Genomic DNA, 15,068 nt, shown 5'->3' with positions numbered 1-15,068 from the left:
TGCAAGGAAGGTTGGCTCCCTCTACCGTGCTAGAAAACTACTTACACCTGACAGTATCCTATACCTCTATAAGGCAACCATTCGCCCATGTATGGAGTACTGTTGTCGCATCTGGGCTGGTGCATCTGCTTCTTGTCTCTCGCTCCTGGACAGGGTTCAAAAGAGAGTCGCCAACCTGATAGGTCCTGAACTGTCATCTAGGCTTCAGCCTCTGTCCCATCGACGAGATGTTGCATCCCTCTGCCTGTTCTACAAATACTTCAATGGTGAATGCTCTGACGAACTGCAAACACTTGTTCCTCCCCGACGTAACTACCCCCGACAAACCTGACAAGCTACTAAGTCTCATCCCTTTACAGTAGAGATCCCTAGGTGCAAGAAAGCCTTTTACTCCAGTAGTTTCTTCCCCAGAACTGCGGGTCTTTGGAACTCCCTTTCGGGATTCTGCTTTCCCAACTGCAATGATATGCAGAAGTTCAAGTATAATGTTAACAAACATCTTTCTACTCATATCCCTTCATAATGACCCCGCTAATTAAGTCTGTGATAGTAGCCCCCTGCTTCAAATGGCACTGTGCCTTGTTTGGGGTGAAAATTGAATTAAAAAAAATAAAAAATTAAAAAAAACTTATAAGTTTTTCCTCTAGAACAAAAAATCCGCTTCATAGATTTTTTTAAAATTCTTTTAATGAATTACACGAGTTTTTGATTGATGTATTTTAATACTTCCTTCTTTATCTGTTATATTTACCCCAGGTTCGGTTTTGCATCGTTGATGCAAATTGGTCAACGGGCACCAAATCGTGTTTGTTATATAATAGTCTTATTAATAGTGAGAGTCTTATTAAGAGTTTGTTGTTGTGTCTTTGAGAGAGAGATGTTGTAAGAGAGATTCATATATATTAAAAATGTTCATACTTAGAAATGTTGATATGAGATGTAGAGTTCACATTGTCGATATGTAATGTCGAGACGTGTATGTAAAATGTGTATGTAATGGCATTTTAAACCACATGATATACATAGATAAGACATATAATAACTATTTTCACTTTACCTTTTGGTAGAATTACAACACAAAGACGACGTTTATAAAAACACATGATGGGTTTATTTCTTCTACCGACCGGCCGTGGTTTTCTTCATCAAGAATTCAAAGCTTCACATTCTAACTTTCAAAAGTGACCGTCTCGCTTCTAGACGTTCGAATCCCAACCGCAGACTATCGTCTGTCGTCCTCAAACTCCCTCTGACTCTCTCCCAGTCTCTCCTTGCTTAACTCTAAAGTTTTCTAACTATATCGAGAACTTACCATTTTCCATGACGCCATACACATGTTAAAACATGTGTCTTCTTTCACGTGTTCTCGAAATGCGTGTCCAAAACTTTTTCCTTTGTTTACAAAAGGAATTTTAACCTATATTCTCAGTAACCTATATTTCCAATATGTTAAAAACATGTTTATTAAATTATCTTTGTAGTTGCATTCCTCAATTGAATTTTTCATAACAGAATTGACAACGCACATTCTTTTCTTGAAACTATTTTATCTCTAAGCTAAACAATGGTTTGTTTTACATTCCATTTTCTAATTCTCTCTTGTAATCTATTTCTAAACCTAATTTACGAGGTTCGAATTTCGTCTATTCTATTTCATTTTAACTAAATCTCTCTATTTTATACTTACATGAAAAGGGGACAGCCCTTATCATGTAACATATCGACTATTTTTTTTTTAAATATCTAAAAAAAAAAAAACATTCAATGAAACAGAAATATTTGCCGTCAGCGTCTGGTATTTACTTGACGATGTAAGCATAACATGAGCTTGCATTAAAAAAAAGAATCAACGTGGTTTTTTAAAAAAAAGGTTTTACACTTTGGACTTTACAGGTAAATTTCCAAAAAAAAACTATTCTTTTTTTTTGTTTTAAATAAGAATATTTTCTTTATTGTTCTTTTATCTCTAATATGTGATATATAAAACTTTGGCACATAAATTATTAAAATTTTAATAGACATTTCAAAATGGGGCGGGGGTGAATTTGAAAAAAAAATGTTTCTCTAAAATATTGTATTTGGTTTATTGAAAAGAGCATAAAATTTCACATTGACCCTGAAAATATCGTAACAATTGAACCAATAGAAAAATTTTGATAGATTTTTAAAATTTTAAAGTTAAAAAATATTTAACTCGCAAAATTCTATTGATTTTATTACGTAAAAAATGACTGCATGAAGGCACGCCGGTATTTTGTAAACATTTTTAAAACACTGTTTTTTAAAAAATAAAGAATAATATTTCTATTATTTTTTTAAAACAACTTTAATAGTTTATTTCGGAAGTATATTCCATACAGAAAATAAACAACCCACTTTATAAAGAGAAATTATAAGTTTTTTATATTTTATTCGGAGTTGTCTGTTAGGGGTGTCAAAATTTCCTCCAAATTTCTAATACACCTAGTACCTGGTGTTGTAAAGGAGGGGGGGTCAATTAAAGAATAAGCAAAGTAATAAACCTGTTTAAATAATTAAAAAAAAACGTTAAACTTTTTTTTCAAAAAAGCGAACAAACGTAAAACTTCTTAAAAAAAGAAATCGGAAAAACACAAAGCATAAGTCAGGGGAAAAAATAATGGATGTGTTCGGAAAAACAAAAACAAAAAAAAAACACAGTGAAAAGCGATTAAAAAAATGGCATAAATAACACTTCGATTTGGTTAAGACCATTCCAGTTTTTCTAAGCAACTATGAAATAAAGAAACCCCAAACCAGTGTTCGTTTGTAACTGTCCCATGTGGACGATCCTGCAACGGTGTTAAGTGGTGACGGGAAGAAGTAGAAATTTATTAGAGAGAAAAGATTTTACTACCTCCATTGATTCTAATCGATTGTAACATTTAACTCTCAACAGAAAAAATATAGGAATCTACGATTATCGAGCAAGTGGAGAGGTAATAGGCCTATAACACACCTCAGATATTGTGCTGCAGTTTGTGCATAGTACATTTGCATGAAATGTCTTGATTTTTAATCCTATTAAGGTCAAAATCACAGGGGAAAAATGAGTTCATTTTATATATATAGAGAGAAGAGATAATAATAATAATAATAATAATGTGTTATTTCCTTCAGTCTTGACAGACTATAGATACCCACTGAAATTTGTGTGGCAAGAGTTGCACAGTCTCCAACCACGCCTCTCCCGAGTCAACATTGTTGCATACCAGTGGCAAGTTGTGGTACAGGACGACTGGAAACAATGCCGAGGTGAGCGGAGAGCACATACAGCGCCTAGAATTTCCAAATGGTCATCCATCTGGTACTAGCCAGGCTCAACGTTGCTTAACTTCGGTGAGAACCGGTATTTCAACGTGATTGTGCCATATATATACGGTAATAATAATAATAATAATAATTAGTGTTTGTGAGATGAGAATTGATAATATTTATCATATATATATATATATATATATATATATATATATATATATATACAGACTTATATGTAATATACTGAGTTCGTGTAATTCAGTAAATTTTCATATACCAATAGGTTTTACGCCAAAAATGGTTGACTTAAGGATTAAGCTACAAAATTATCACATTTCATAATTGAGCATTAATATACTGTGTGTGCAAAATCAAGACTTCAAGACAAGGTGTTGATGGCAACAAAAAGGGTATTTCATTTTATGTTACAATTGTTTCAATGTCCAGTTCGACAATTTCAAGCATTATATCGTTTGAAAATTTTCAAAAACCAGCATTTCTTCAGACTTTATGAATAAACACACTTTTGGCAATGTAGCATTTTTTTTAATATAAAGAAAAAAAGAGGGGGGGATCCCTAACGGGAAAAACATGTAATATATATATATATATATATATATATATATATATATATATATATATATATATATATATAAAGGAATAGATTAAGAGCAATTCTTTAAGTAGAGACTTATTGAGATAATACAAAGCTCAACAAATTGTTTTGGAGCTTATTCAGAGATCAATAAAGGAAGAAAATGAAAATATAACACTATATATTAATGTATAGTTTATATATTAATATATATTATAAACTATATATTAATATATATATTATAAACTATATATTGATATAACACTATACATTAATTGGACTTCGTAATATAAAGAGTTCTCATTTATACAACACCCCTAATTGATGTACACACTTTTTGAATAAATGAATAAATCTATGTTAATATATAGTCCTATATTTTCATTTCCTTCCTTTATTGATTATATCTCCCAAATTTAGCCCAGCCTTGACAGAAGTTTTAAATTCTTTTTTTTACACACATCTTTTCCTTGCCCCATTTGTGAATTATTCCATGGATTTCTGCCTTTTGGATTACTTTGGACCATCTTCCAATTACGCGATTCCCTTGGATTTTACTTGTGGAAATGGAAATTTAACCAACTTTTTTGGATTTTACCGTCATTGGAAATTTTACCCTTCACCAGACTATCCATTCACGTGAAATCACCTTTTTCTTCGCCCTATTCCCTCTCTTTCACTTTTTGTTATCAAGTAAGATCTATGACTTACTTGTAGTTTCATCAAATACTTTTGCAAGCAAAATCCGATCCCGCATTTTGCTAATTCCTACCCTCTGATAAGAAGGAAAGTACTTCTTCGAAACTCCGCGGATTAAGGACTATCCACTTATTTTGTGGTTCCTTTTTAAAATTAAATATGTTTTTAACTCTTTTTCAAAGTGTTTTTTAACATGTTTTATTAACTACTTGTTCTTATATATATATATATATATATATATATATATATATATATATATGTGTGTGTGTGTGTGTGTTATAAGGCGAAATACAATTTTATGCATTGATTTTCAATATATACTGAAACAGTTCTCAATACATGAGTAGAGCTAGGTAGTAAGTTATCAAAATATATTTATGGCAATTAAGCTACACAGACTTCCATGTTTCATCACCATAGGGAATCATCAAGCACTTTAGTCTGACGCTTCTCTATGGGGAAGTTATCATATAAACATTCCTCCCCCCCCCCGTCATCTCCAGAGATAATTGTCCAATAAAAACTTTATAATTTCTGTTTATAGCTCTATTGCAATTTGTTTTGTCTTTGTTTTTTAATAACTGATTAAATGTTTGAACATTTTATATTATCTAATCCGCCACAACAAGTCTTTGTCTGCCAACGACTGTAACAACAACAACAACAACAACAACAACAACAGCTGCAAAATAGTTTGCCTTCTTCCTCCACGTTCTAAGATCAAACAGAAATCCCATTAAAATCGTTTTGTTCAAGTATTTTTTCATTTGCGGAACACGTTTCCACAGTATTGTTTTCCCGAGAGCTATCGGACTACTATTATGGTAGAAAAGTGAATTTATTGCCTATGGTTACAGTTATTTGTTGATTTATTCTTTTTTTTGTTTTAGCACTTTTATTTTCTTTTCATTATTTTTTGACAATTACGCTGACTTTTCGTTTTTTGTTTTTTCCTTTCTTTATGGTGAATCCGTTAAAAACATCTTTATAATCATTTACACCCCATCTATGACATATTGCAATTTAGATGTAAGGGCTTACTATTTGGTACTGAGGGGATTCCATATATGCTGGGGATTCGTAATATCTTATCTAATATATAAAAAGACTATATGTCTGTCTGTCTGTCTCCGTATTTTCAAACTCTATCTCTTCCGAAATTAAAAATCGCAGAGTGGCTCTAGGGGCCTTAAATGATTGAATTTTTTACAGACAATTCTTTTATGGGTCTTTAACCGGTTAATAGGGGTCAAAAACGAGTAAAAATTGAAAAAATACACACATATATATATATATTCTATATTTATCTTTATTTTATACACACACACATATATATATATACATTTATATATATAAATTTTCTATATTTATCTTTATTTTTAATCAGTTCATATGCATGTCACGTTGGTACAGTGGTAACGTCACCAGCTTTGAATGCTACAGTTTCAGTTTCTATTCTAGCTAATGGCACCTAAATCGTTTTTTTTTTTTTTTTTTACTTTTGAAATCACGACACCATAATGATAAATACGAAATCTGGACAAATTAAAATATCATACTTAAGCGTATTTTACACCCGAGCAAAACCGGATGACCCCACCTGCTAGTTTATTAATAAAGCTTGCGATATGTAACCTATGTTATATCACATTTCATATATATATATATATATATATATATATATATATATATATATATATATGCGGCATGCTTTTTTAAAACATATTTTGTTGAATAAAATGGACATTTCATGTCTAATACTTCTAGTTTTGATCCTTTCCATCTTCCAAATTAATTTCTTTGCTTTTGGCATGAACTTGCGGATGTAGACACTGGGTTTATTGTAGGCTCAAGTACTTTCGAATCCGTCTGGATGCATCATCAGGGATGATTAACCGAGCTAGTTCTGGATAATTTATAGAAGTGTTTTTTTTTTTTTTTCTTCTTTTTTTTATAAAATATGTATATGTGTGTATATTTTAATAGGTATTCCTTTGTTAATAATATATATATATATATATATATATATATATATATATATATATATATAAAAGTGATAAAGATTTCTTGAAACATTGCGTGTAATATCTATATAGACGCGTCATAGAATGCTATTACAATGCAAGAAATGAAAATATGTCGGTGTCGAGACTAAGGACAAAAACAGTGACGTTTTATTTTTAATTTGTTTAATCACAAATTCTTCTGGTCTAATTTAACTGCAGTAATCCACTAATTATTTAGTAAAGAGGTTTTACCTCGAAATATATTATAGAACACGGCTACACATGTGTAGGAATTTTGGCTGACCAAATAAGACTTACTATAACAGAACATCACTTTCTATTTGACCTTCTTCTCAACACCGACATAGTTCCATTACTTGCATTGTAAGTGACTCTTTTCTATCTCTTTCTTCCTCATATATATATATATATATATATATATATATATTAGAGGAAAAGAGAAATTTTGAAATATGAATATTTTCAAATAAACCCTATCTTGAAAGTGATTCTCAAGACTTTAGGCAGAGCATAACAAACAAGAAAAATTAACTGATGACAAATGAAACACGTTACATCATTTATTGCATCGTTGAATGTCAAAGACAGGAATACAATAAAGAGTATTACTTATTCCATGGAGTTTCGAAAATTTACACTAAGTAAGTAAATAGTCCAGTCAGCAGCAATGCCCCTGCTGTTTTAACAGCATCAGCGACCACAGCACTCCAAATTGTAGAGCTATGGTAATCTCAGGAAAACCAATAAAGATGGTAGTTTCTCGTTGCTTTCCATCTTAATTTGCGGATACATCTCTCCCAGTGAGTTAAATGCGCCTCCAGATACCAACGTTGAAATTTCTACGACTCGTTGCTGTACATACAGCGCCTAGCTTTCCCAAATTGTCACCCATCTGGTACTGGTCAGGCTCAATGTTGCTTAACTTTGGTGATCTGGCGGCGACAATCAGTGCATTAACGTGAGTGTGCCGTATATAGTCCACAAGTGTAAAAAAAAAAAAAAAAAAAAACCCAGAACATTTCTGGAACAGTATGGAAATAGAAACTTTGGAAATTGAGAAATCTGGCTGTGAGAATGGAAAAAAAAGTACAATCCGTGATGAATATATAAAATTCAATCGAAAATCCGGTCTGTAATTTAACCCTAATCCTAATCTGGACTGTATAAAAGTTGAAAGCTTAGAAGTTTCGATCGTTAAACTCCATGAAATAAGGAATAAACTCTATTAGATTCCCTGTCTTTAAACATTTAATGAAAAAATAAAAAATGTTTTTTATTATTTTTTATCCATCATTAGTTAATTTTCTTCAGTCACACACACACACACACACACACACATTATATATATATATATATATAGAGAGAGAGAGATAGAGAGAGAGAGAGACAGAGAAAGAGAGATAGAGAGAGGCATTAGGTGAAATGAGGAAATGCTGTAGTATCAATATTTATAAGACGATCCCAACCAGATAAAGAAAGCTCAATATATGAAATAGAGCAATAATACAGGGTGACCAAAAAAAAAAAAACAAAAGCTAAATGGAGGACATCTAGAACATATGCTGAAGAACGGAGAAAAAAAGCGCAAACCCTTGTGTTTTGATGTGATGTTTTGAATATAATAAACAAGTTATGATCAAAGTTTCATTTCATTCGGACAAAACACTAAGAAACGGGACCTAATTAGAGTTGGGGCCCGTTTGTTTTGGGTCAGCCTGTATAAACCGATATTTTTAATTAAATCATGTAAATTCGCAACCAAATTTATTATGTGACAATAATTCAATTTTTTGTATTCCTTGTCAAATAATAAATTTTGTCGTGAATTTGCATGATTTCATTCAAAGTTTCCATTTTTATATATATATATATATATATATATATATATATATATATATTTCTGTGGAAATGTTCTTTATTCACTTATAGTTCCTTTTTATGTATTCAAATCCTTATTTAAGAAGCTCAATGTAATTACAGGGCATATAATGAATAAATAACATTGACTGATATAATTATCAAGTGATTGATTTTGTGCTACGAAACAGATACTGTCAAGAATTATGAATGTCAATTGAATTAAAGGAATAAATTGTAAGATGGTAAACCTCATGCAATTTGGAATATAACCTTTCGTCATTTATTCATTATATATATATATCTTTTCCAACTTCTGAATAAAGGCCTTCACTTTTAGCAGAAACTAGCTGATGTAATCGCCATATTTATCATAAGTCAGAGTAATTTCCAATCCTTCGTCACAGAAGTGAAAACCGTTATTCAGAATTTGGAAAGAATAAACAATAAAATTAATAGATATAAAACGTCTGTTTTTTTTTTTTAATGAAATATGCGTAAGAGAAAAAATGCACTATATATATATATATATATATATATATATATATAAGAGAAAGAAAATTGAAACGGTAAGTTGAAATTTACAATAAAATTTACTCCAAAATGCTATTCTCATCAGAGGACAGAAAGAAATCAGCAAATTTCTTTATGTCCTCTGCTGAGAAGAATAATAAGAATAGCATTCTTTGAAACTCTGCGGAATAAAGACTTTGTAAATTGTTTTTTTGGAGTATTCAGTCGAACAATAAATTTAATTGTAAATGTCAACTTCTTTTCCTTAGCTCTACTTTCTATTGTGTATTGAGCTTTTTTTTATTTGGTTCGGATTAAAATGTCTATATATAAATACTTGGTAATTATAGTAGATTGCTTCTATCAGGTAAACACTGCATCTTTTTTTATTTCATTATATATATATATATATATATAGAGAGAGAGAGAGAGAGAGAGGACAAGAGTGAAATATCTGACAGCATGATACAAATATGTTTTTATTTCAAATCAATCCTTCTACTCCTTGAGATGGATGTTTTTATCTAAGCTCAAAGTGTCTTGTATTTGCAGGTTTGTTGACTTGCTCTGTTTCCCATGTAGGAGTATTCCTTTTCTAACTATTGCTGATAAGCTTCAAACTTATTGCGAATATAAGGTAGGTCTTCCTTGCTTTCTTAATATTATATATATATATATCGGTGTAGAACAAGGCCCCATTTTTTACTTCAGGGTGGTAAATTATCAAGGGAGACAACTTATCTGGGCTGAAAAGTATATGTCAATTCATGTAGACTATTTTTTTTTTTTACAAACCCTAAGTTCCAGTTGTAAATTTGCATAATCAACCTTTGCGACCTTGAAACACGGACTTAGGTTTAGGTGTTAAAAAAAGTTGTGGTTAACACGAATTGATACATATTTCACAAACGATATTTGCTTAATTGTAATAGCTTCTATCCATATTTTTTGTAAAACTTTTCAAGTGGAAAATGTATTGGTAGATTCCTCTTTAAGTCAGGTATTTCAAATGAAATTGGTTTCAACAATGTAAAATAAGGTGAGATAAGTTATTTTTTAATGATAATTTTCCACCCTAAAATAAAAAAGAGTATCATTAATAGCTCTCTTCACAAATTTATTGTCGGAAAAACATTTCCAAAACTAAATCTCCTACGCAGTTAGATTTTCTTCTAATAGAGTAATATATTTTTAGCCTAAATCCACATATCAGGTTAAAACAAGTTAATACAGAAATTGTTTTTAAGAAATCGATGGATTACTTTAGAAAATGGCAAAAGGCTAATTTTCAAGGTCACTTTTGGGAGTTTATCTGATAAAATGGTTAATAGAAATTGATTTACATGTGAAATTATCTTTTCGATTTAAAAAGTTAGACTTAGATAGATTTTAAACTGAAAAATCAAACTTTGATTTTTACTAGCCAATTTTATTTGTTTTTTGTAGTATAGTATCCAATGAAATATATGTGGCACAATCACATTGACACACTGGTTCTTGTCAGATAACCAAAGTTAAGCCCAATGGGCGACTATTTGGGAAGACCAGACACTGTATGTACCGTGCCGACTTGTAGAAATTTCCAGGTTAGTATTTGAGGGCACTCTTAACTCAGGGGAGAGATACACCCTTCAAACAAGACTGAAAGAAACAGGGTAAACTACCGTCTTTACTTGTCTTCCCGAGATTACCATGGCTCTACAATTTGGAGTGCTGTGGTCGCCAACACTGTTAAAACAGCAGGGCTGCTGCATGCATGATATTCAAACTATAATAGCATGCTTTGTTGCAAATTATTTTTTAAAAATGTCTTAGTCCAGCCAGAACGATTGGTAGTATGAATAATTTTTAAATAATCACCTAAAAATATAAATCAGCTAATGCAAAGAGGAATAAATCATATTTTAAATTAATAAATGAGAAGCTGTCTACCTTACAAACAAATTTTTTGTTCAATTCAGCTGTACGAATTCTGCTAAAATGTAGCAAATAGATTCCAGTAGGGAATATCACAGGATATATATGTGTATGTATTGTATGTGTGTGTATATATATATATATATATATATATATATATATATGTATATGTATTGTTTATGTGCATTGTAAATGTATGTGTATATGTATAAATATATGTATGTATGTGTATATGTATAAATATATGTATGTATGTGTATATGTATAAATATATGTATGTATGTGTATATGTATAAATATGTATAAGTGTATGTACGTATGTGTATACATGTATTTATTATATATCTGTTATAATAAAGTCGTGTTCCTGTTTTTTTGTTCACAATTTAATTAATATACAAAAAAAGTGCACTGTTTCACAAATTAATTTTTATACTGAAAGCAGACTTATATACACGTTTATTCCAACAAGATTTCTATATATACTATTTATTAAAAAGAAATCTACATTCAATAAGTAACCTCATTTGCATATCGCATTTAAGAAATGCTATTTTAATAATTAGCTCGATGTCATTAATTATTTGTCGTAATAGAATAGTTTTAATTGTCCTATTTAGAAATATTATTTAAAGTTGATTTATTTAATTTATTTTTTAATTTAATTTATATTTATTTTCAATTATTAATAGCTGACAACAGTTGCGTTTTAAACCGGAAGTAAGCTTATTTATTTAAGCTATGAGAGTTATTTCCCCTGTAAGCTATGAGTTACTTTGAGTTTGATTTTCATAGACCAAGATGGATGTGTTTTATGCTTCCCGAAATCCAACATGTGGTCACTTTTTATAACAAGTTAGGTTATTCTGTGTATCTTCAGTAGCATGTGACTAATCCCTCTGCCTGGCAATATGTTTCCACTGGACAATGCCAAGTATATACAGCTAGTATATATATATATATATATATATATATATATATATATATATATATATACACACAGTTTACTAAGTTGAGTGTAAAGAAATTTAATAAAGTATGTAAGCATTCTATAAGAACCTAACATTTATTCATGTTTTTACGGACATTGTTTTTTGTTTTTTTTTACACGGTAGTCGCCACTTATCAAGGATCAGAAACCCTCGGGGATAAGGGTAATTACGTGTACAGTAATCAATGGGATAATATCATAGTAATCGTTAGTAATGGAGATTTGATAAAGTGTCTTAATTAAGGGGGCAGTTTATCGGGAATTAGTTTATGTTGGACTTGAAGACATCCAAGTTGTAGTCAGGTGGGACACAGACAAACAGAAGAGAGTTCCACAGGCGTGCACTTCTAAGAAAGAAGCTTTGTTCATGGAATCTACGTTTTGATTTAGGCACAGATAAAGAATAGAAAAAATTATTGACAATGGTTTCAGCTAGACAGGTGTTTTTCATGAAAGATTGGCAAGGGGGATCAGAGATTGGAGCTCAGAAATGGAAATAACGATAAAACAAAGACAGGCTCACAACGTCTCTTCTGTGGGAGAGAGGTTGCAGAGAAGAGAAATCCCCCACTAAACCACGAAGTCTATATTGTACTCTGTCAAGGCTGGATAGGCTGTTTTTAACAGCTCCTGCCCAGATGTGGCAGCAGTACTTCATCCTTGGACATACTTGGCTTTTATATAGATAAAGAATTACATCAGCAGTGAGATATCTTCTGGAGTGATAGAAAGATCCTACCATTTCTCCACTGACCTTTGCAACAGACTTGATGTACATGTTCCATTTTAGATCAGGAGTAAAGGTCAATCCCAGAAGCTTATCAAAAGATGCGGCCTCCCCTAGACGAGAGCCATCCATTTCAATTGATGCCAGATGAAGATTAGAGCATTGATTTCATGGTACGAGGGTCGTTCCAAAAGTAAATCCTTCTATTGTTATAACTCCAAAAGTTGAAGAGCTACAAAAACAGGAGTAATACTATTAAAACTTGCGACCCTTTGTGCTCCAAAATTTATTTTTCTATTTAGTCACCACCATTTTCAATGCACTTTTGCCAAGAATTCAATGACACATCTCTGCTTCTGACACACATTTATGACAGGGGATACTTTCTGTCACACATCGTCAATATCTGCAACAGAGATGAAACTTTCATGTCATGAATGCATGAGTTCAGTCATCATAACAATACAATTTGCAGTTTTGGAATATGATTTGATCAAGGGCAGATTTTTGTGTTTTAATGTATATAGAAGTTAAAAATACTTGAAGCTATATACATTAAAATAGAAAAATCTGCGCTTGATCAAATCGTATTCCAATCTAGCCAAAACATACTCAAATGCGTGTCGTAACACCCCCAACCCTGACCACAGAATTGGGCACCCCTCTCTCCCACTGACAGTCTACAATCTTTACAGTGTATAGGTCAACTGAATTAAAGGAATAAATTACAAGATGGTCAACATCATGAATTTTGGAATATAACTTTTTCTCATTTATTCTCTATATTGCTCTGTAATTACATTGAGCTTCTTAAATAAGGGTTGATGTATAATAAGAAAATATATTTCTACAGAAATATATATATATATATATATGAGAAAAGAAATTAAAACTGTAAATTAAAATTTACAATTAAATTTACTATTCGACAGAATATTCCTGCAAACAATGTTCAAAGTTCTAATTCCGCTGTTATTGCTATACTTTTATATATTTCTTAACCAACGATGGAAGCTGACCTGTTAGGTTTTCTATCCCTATTTTTCTCTGCTATTCAACTGAAGATCAACCTTGCTTATCTTTGGATTGAATGAAATCTGATTGACTGAACCATTTTTATCAATTTGAGTTAATTTTATCAATTTTTCCGGCCGGATTATATTACCACTGGATTTTAAATTCTGACTGTTGGATTCCTTTTTAAAAAAATTCATTTTCACTTTTCGGATTACCATTGAAAGAGTCTTCAAATAGGCAGGAATGTTATTACCGCCTTTTTTTTCCACATTTCCGACACGTTTCTTAACGGACATTAACATTTTGCACTTTATGACTATCGTAAATTGTAGTTTCATCTAATGCCTTAACCAGCAAATTCTAGGCTAGCTGCAATTATAATTTGCTAATTTCTTTCTGTCCTCTGATGAGAAAAATAGCAAGAACAGCATTTTCTTAGTGTTTTGCCCCTCCTCTCACACTATTATTATGCCCCTTAATGTAGTTATCGCTAGGTGCTGCATCTCTAATATGCTACCTAGCACCTTTTCTCCTCTTCTGATGATAAGCTCTAGGTATAAAGAGCATATTTATCCCGCACCCCTAATTGATGTAATTTTCCTATTGAATGAATAAATAAATTTATATGCATTAGGATATATTTTTTTTTTTTTTTACATAGGCATCACCACATTATCAAGGCCAAGAGGCCAATCAAGGATAAGGGTTAAAGAGTGTACAGTAGAAATTGGACAATATAGTAATCATTAGTAATGAAAATTTGGTAAATTTGATAACTTATATGGAACGGCTCATCAAGAACTTATTTACGTTAGACTTGAAGACAACCATATTGTAGTCAACCGGAAAGCAGGAAAACGGAAGACGATTCCACAGGCGTGCAGTTCTAAGAAAGAAGCTTTGTTCATGGAATCTACGTTTAGGTTTAGGCACAGATAAAGAGTGGAGGGAATTATTGATAGTGTTTACAGCTAGACGGGTGTTTCTTGTGAAAGTATGGCGAGGGGGGGCCATAGATTGAAGCTCAGTCGAACACTTTCCATGAAAATAACGATACATCAGAGACAAACTCGCAACATCTCTTCCGTGAGATAGAGGTTGCAAGGAAGAGAAAAGGACATCTCCTACGACGCTACGAAGTCTATTTTGAACTATATCAAGGCAGGACAAGTCCTTTCTAGCAGCTCCTGCCCAGATTTTTTTTTTTATTATTTCTCTTCTAATAGTATATATATATATATATATATATATATATATATATACATATATATATATCTCTACTATTATATAAAAGTCACTTTGTGTGTGTGATTCCTTCTTCATAGGTCTGAAACGGCTGAGCCTATCTTTTGCAAATTTCACACAATAATTAATAAGATAATTTATATGTCTGGCAGTGTTCTTAGATATGTTTTTTACAGGAATTAATCCGATAAGTATCGGAAAAAT

General features: G+C 31.4%; 1 protein-coding gene across 8 annotated transcripts in view; it reads left to right on the top strand.

Moving 5' to 3' along the window:
* The window catches only part of LOC145241981 (protocadherin gamma-A11-like), a 771,034-nt gene that overhangs the window by 617,355 nt on the left and 138,611 nt on the right, over nt 1–15,068 (top strand). For 3 of the 8 annotated variants that reach the window (XR_013862633.1, XR_013862632.1, XR_013862630.1), the window contains one exon: nt 9,520–9,604. The exons of the other annotated variants lie outside the window; for them this stretch is intronic. The gene's annotated coding sequence lies outside the window, so the exon portion shown is untranslated. The remainder of the gene's footprint in view (nt 1–9,519; nt 9,605–15,068) is intronic. 8 annotated transcript variants of the gene reach the window in all.

This window comes from Euprymna scolopes, chromosome 21, assembly GCF_053919585.1.
Source record: "Euprymna scolopes isolate OS-2025 chromosome 21, ASM5391958v1, whole genome shotgun sequence".
NCBI lineage: Eukaryota > Metazoa > Mollusca > Cephalopoda > Sepiida > Sepiolidae > Euprymna > Euprymna scolopes.
This window is presented reverse-complemented; position numbering and strand designations above follow the sequence as displayed.